Here is a 6,162-nt window from a genome sequence, read left to right as displayed (position 1 = left end):
GCCGCCGCCTCGGGAGCCGCTGCCGCCGCAACGCCGCCCGACCCCTTCCTCTCCCGGGCCGGCCCCCTCCTCTACTCCAGCGACCGGAGCACCGGCCGGATCCGGCGAAGTCTCCATCACCGGCGAGCTTCAAGTTCATCTCCGGCGAGCCTCGGATTCCGTGCGTGAACAGTGATTCCAGATCTAGATCCAAAAATATCTCCTCACGGTTGACTTTTCCCTCTCCCCCTTAATTTTTTGTGCATACTTTGACCGGTGATATCTCCGCATCCGTAGCTCCGATTTGGGCATATAGTATATCAAAATGTTTGCCTCGACGAGTACATAATTTCATTCCATTGCATCATTTTCATTTGAGTTCATCTTGATGCCCAAAATGCTGTTAGAAGGAGGCTTCGTGAGTTAATTGTCAGATCTGCTAGTTCATCTTAGACTTTTGTCATTTTTGCCATGTTTATTGTGTGCATGATATGCCTGTGAGTCCTTCATATGTTTTGTTAAGGATTTTGTCTTCTTTCCAGAGGTGCAACCCATGCATTTTTAGGATGTGTGTGGTGACTTGTGCAAGCTTGCAAGAGAGGCACCCGGGAAATCTGTTTTCAGAGACTTAGTTGTTTTCACTAAGTCTAGGATTATTTAGTTTATGATGCCATATGTTCAGCTTGTTTCCTAGTGATCCGTACCTCTTTTGGGGATGATCAGTAAGGGAGTTTTGTTAACCTTGTAGTGCTCAATCCATCCATGTCTTTGTTTGCAATTATGGAGCACCCTATCTTGAGTCAATCGAGCTCTACTTTTGCTTCGTGGTGAATCTGGGCAGATCGTCAACTCGTTTGCGATTTTGCCGGTGTTATTGTAGTTGATCCGTGCATGCTATGCCATTGTTCTTGCCATGTCTAGCTTGTATTTTGTGCCTTCTTAATGGATGTATGCTTGCCTTGCCATGAATTGCACCGTGGTGAGTGCATCGAGCTTGTTTACATGCCTTCGTGAGTTATATTTCAGCATGTCTCAGTTTTCACTAAGTCTGAAAACTGATGGTGTTTTAGCTATGTTCGTGTGCTCGTTTATATATTTTGCGATCCCTTTTGGCCCCAGGTCACTTTGGGACTTTGGTTAAGCTTGTTGAGTAGCTCCATGCCATGTTCTTACTTGTCATAATCAGGTCATGTATCATGTTGTTTTGCTGCTTCGAAGAGGGCTTCACGATCTGAAATTTCAGACTAGTGTTAATTTCACTAAGTCTGAAATCTATTTTGCATTTGCGTTTTTGCCATGCTTGTTTGAACCTGTTAATGGATGAATTGGCCGTAGCTCAGTGCTAGTCTTTTGTTAAGCATCTTATGTGCATCCCTGCCATGTATTTTGTTGTCATGTTTGGTGGCTGTAGCATGTTCATTTCATTGCATTTATATGCCTACTTGCTGTAAATTGCAGACCGATGTCATTCTTAAAACGCTTGCCATTTCCAAACCGTAACTCCGATTCCGATGATCTTTATATCGTTTTCAAGCGATTTCATCTCATCTTTCCAGTGGAACCCTTGGAATTCCAAGTTGAGGCCAGGTTAATGCATTTCCTGTCATATCTTGCATTTTGCATCCCGCATCGCATCCCGCATAGCATGTCATCATTGCATCTTATTGTTTGAGTTTGCACGTGGTTGATTATATCCTTGTTGCTTGTTTGTCTTGTTTGGGTAGAGCCGGGAGACGAGTTTGCTACCGAGGAGCCCATTGAGTTTGCTTGTGAGGATCCAGTCAACTCTGACAACTGTGCAGGCAAGATGATCATACCCTCGAAATCACTACTATCTTTGCTATGCTAGTTTGCTCGCTCTTTTGCTATGCCAATGCTACGATGCCTACCATTTGCTTGTCAGCCTCCCAATTGCCATGTCAAACCTCTAACCCACCTTGTCCTAGCAAATCGTTGATTGGCTATGTTACCGCTTTGCTCAGCCCCTCTTATAGCGTTGCTAGTTGCAGGTGAAGTTTGGAGGCCGTTCCTTGTTGGAACATCTTTTATTTACTTGTTGGGATATCATTATATTGCTATGTTATCTTAATGCATCTATATACTTGGTAAAGGGTGGAAGGCTCGGCCTCTCACCTAGTGTTTTGTTCCACTCTTGCCGCCTTAGTTTCCGTCATATCGGTGTTATGTTCCCGGATTTAGCGTTCCTTACGCGGTTGGGTTATAATGGGAACCCCTTGATATTTCGCCTTGATTAAAGCTTGTCCAGCAATGCCCAACCTTGGTTTTACCATTTGCCACCTAGCCTTTTCTTTCCCTTGGGTTCTGCAGACTCAAGGGTCATCTTATTTTAACCCCCTCGGGCCAGTGCTCCCTCTGAGTGTTGGTCCGAACCGGGCAGCCTGCGGGGCCACCTCGGGGAAACTTGAGGGTTGGTTTTACTCGTAGCTTGACCTATCTGAGTGTGCCCTGAGAACGAGATATGTGCAGCTCCTATCGGGATTTGTCGGCACATTCGGGCGGTGTTGCTGGTCTTGTTTTAACCTGTCGAAGTGTCTTGAGTTACCGAGATACCGAGTCTGATCGGAACGTCTTTGGAGGAGGCCTATTCCTGCGTTGACCGTGAGAGCTTGTCATGGGCTAAGTTGGGACTCCCCTGCAGGGATTGAACTTTCGAAAGCCGTGCCCGTGGTTATGGGCAGATGAGAATTTGATAATGTCCGGTTGTAGATAACTTGCACCTTAATTAATTAAAATGAATCAACCGAGTGTGTTACCATGATGGCCTCTTCTCGGCGGAGTCCGGGAAGTGGACACGGTGTTGGAGTTATGCTTGCGCAGGTTGTTCCTCTAGATTCTCGCTCGTGCTTTGCCTCCTCTTCTCGCTCTCTTTTGCGTATAAGTTAGCCTCCATATATGCTAGTCGCTTGCTGCATCTCCACATATATTGCCTTACCCTTCCTACAAGCTTAAATAGTCTTGATCGCGAGGGTGCGAGATTGCTGAGTCCCTGTGGCTCACAGATACTATAACTCCAGATGCAGGTCCAGGTGATTCCGCTCCAGGTGACGAGTACGAGCTCAAGTGGGAGTTCGACAAAGACTCTCAGCGTTACTACGTGTCTTTTCCCGATGATCAGTAGTGGTGCCCAGTTGGGGGTGATTGGGACCGTTGTCGCATGTTGGGTTTTTCTTCTATTTTGGCGCCGTAGTCGGGCCATGAGTGTTTTGGATGATGTAATGTTATTTATGCAATTTGATGTGACGTGGCGAGTGTAAGCCAACTATGTTCTTCCCTTTATTATTCATATTACATGGGATGTTGTGAAGATTGCCTAACTTGCGACATATGCCTTCAATGCGATTATGTCTCTAAGTCGTGCCTCGACACGTGGGAGCTATAGTCGCATCGAGGGTGTTACACACTCCTTGACGTTCTTCTTGATGAGTACTCGAAGTAGAGAGGAGAGTGTGCGGTTTGTCACCTCTGTTTGGCCGTCGGTTTGAGGATGGTACGCGGTGGAGAAGAGTAGCTTGATTCCGAGCTTGGCGCATAGGGTCTTCCAAAAGTAGCTAAGGAACTTGACGTCGCGGTCCGAGACGATAGTCTTTGGCACACAATGTAGACGCAATATTTCCCTACAAAAGAGATTAGCCACATGTGAAGCATCATCTATCTTGTTACAAGGAAAAAAGTGTGCCATTTTTGAGAAACGGTCCACAACGACAAATATGGAATCTTTCCCATTGCGAGTCCTAGGCAAACCAAGTAAAAAGTCCATGCTAATGTCTTCCCAAGGTTGGTATGGAATCGGTAAAGGCATATAGAGACCATGAGATTGAGCTTTGGACTTAGCTTTGCGACATGTAGAACACCGGTTGGTGAAGCGATTGACGTCCCGAAACATCTTTGGCCAAAAGTAGCTCTTGGAGAGCATGGTGAACGTCTTGTCGCGTCCGAAGTGTCCCATTAAGCCTCCTCCATGAGATTCCTGCAAAAGCAACAAACGAAGCGAGGACTCAGGAATGCAAATTTGTTAGCTCTCATAAGGTAGCCATCTTTGATGTAATAGCGTTCCCAAGATGTATTCGACAAACACTTGGCATAAGGAATGGCAAAAGTTGTATCATGCTCATATAAGTCTTTGATATGCTCGAAGCCAATGACATCTAATTCAAGTTGCGTGACAAGCATGCAAATGCGGGAAAGAGCATCCGCTATTATGTTTTCTTTACCTTTGATGTACTTGATGACATATGGAAAAGACTCAATAAATTCACTCCATTTAGCATGACGCTTGTTCAACTTAGTTTGTCCCTTAAGATACTTGAGAGTCTCATGATCGGTATGAATGATAAACTCATGGGGACGAAGGTAGTGTTCTCATTCATGCAAAACACGGACTAAAGCATATAGCTCTTTGTCATAGATGGGGTAGTTGAGTTGCGCTCCGGAAAGTTTCTCACTAAAGTAAGCTATGGGGCGCTTCTCTTGCGTTAACACACCTCCTATGCCATTACCACTAGCATCGCAATGAATTTCAAAAGGTTTGTCGAAGTTGGGTAAAGCAAGCACGGGAGCATGAGTAAGCAAATTCTTAAGCTCATTGAATGCGGTATCTTGGGATGGTCCCCAAACAATAGGCGTATTCTTCTTGCTCAAAGCATGCAAAGGTGAAGCAATGGTGCTAAAATCCTTTACAAAGCGACGATAGAAACCCGCAAGGCCAAGGAAACTACACACTTGATGCAAGTTGGTTGGTTGCAGCCAAGTCTTAATAGCATTGATCTTGGACTCATCTACATGAACACCCTTAGAAGAGACAAGAAATCCTAAGAAAACAAGCTTACCAACACCAAAAAGGCATTTCTCCATATTAGCATAGAGACGCTCTTTCCTAAGAGTTTGCAAAATGGTGCGGACATGGGGGACATGCTCTTGGATATATTTGCTAAACACAAGAATATCATCAAAGTATACCACAACAAATATACCAATGTAAGGGCGAAAGACATGATTCATGAGGCGCATAAAAGTGCCCGGTGCTTCTGAAAGACCCATAGGCATGACTAACCACTCATACAAACCAAACTTGGTTTTGAAGGCGGTTTTCCATTCATCACCCTCTTGTATGCGGATTTGATAGTAACCACTCTTAAGATCAATTCTGGAAAATATAGTGGCACCGCTAAGCTCATCAAGCATATCATCTAGGCGTGGAATGGGATACCTATAACGAACGGTGATAGCATTGATAGGTCTATAATCGGAGCACATGCGAAAACTACCGTCACGTTTTGGCACAAGAATGACTGGAACGGCACAAGGGCTCAAACTTTCACGCACATGTCCATGGTCTATGAGATGTTTTACTTGCCTTTGAATTTCTTTGGTTTCTTCGGGGTTGACGCGGTAGGGAGCTTTGTTTGGAAGTGGTGCTCCGGGGATGAGGTCGATTCGGTGCTCAATGCCTCGTAGAGGAGGTAGTCCCGGAGGTAGCTCATCGGGAAAACATCTTCAAATTCCTGCAAAAGAGAAGACAACACTAGAGGAAGTGTGTGAGAGGTTTTAGTTTGTGGTGCATTGTCCTTGCACACGATGACGTAGTGTAGGAAACTAGATGGGTTCTCACACACTTCTCTCATCTCACGTTTGGTGGCAAATAGAACTAGGTTCTTGTTTTCGCTCATCGTGGAGGCACTCAATTTGGGCTTGTGGCGATCACTCTCTTTTTGGTGGCTCACTCTCTCACCATTCTCTCCACGATGGGTGGTATGCTTGTCGGCGATCACTTGACTTGGCGACATTGGATGGAGGACGTACTCCTTGCCCTTCATCTTGAAGATGTAGTGGTTCGTTCGACTGTTGTGGACGACTCCTCTATCAAATTGCCATGGCCGTCCAAGGAGAAGATCACAAATGGTCATTGGAACGATGTCGCACCCCAAGATGTCTTCGTAGGCGCCGATCTTGAAGGAGACTTGTACTCGGTGCTCGACTTGGATGGTGCCGGAGTCACTAAGCCATTGCACTTTGTATGGATGTGGATGCTTCGTCTTGGGCAATTGGAGCTTGGAGCAAAGTTCTTCACTTGCGAGATTGTGACAACTCCCTCCATCGATGATGACCTTGACGGATCGTCCATTGATGCCGGCCTTGGTGTGGAATATGTGGCATCGTTGGTCT

This window comes from Triticum aestivum, chromosome 4A, assembly GCF_018294505.1.
Source record: "Triticum aestivum cultivar Chinese Spring chromosome 4A, IWGSC CS RefSeq v2.1, whole genome shotgun sequence".
NCBI lineage: Eukaryota > Viridiplantae > Streptophyta > Magnoliopsida > Poales > Poaceae > Triticum > Triticum aestivum.
The sequence above is the reverse complement of the archived record's forward strand: the minus strand, read 5'-3'. Positions refer to the sequence as shown.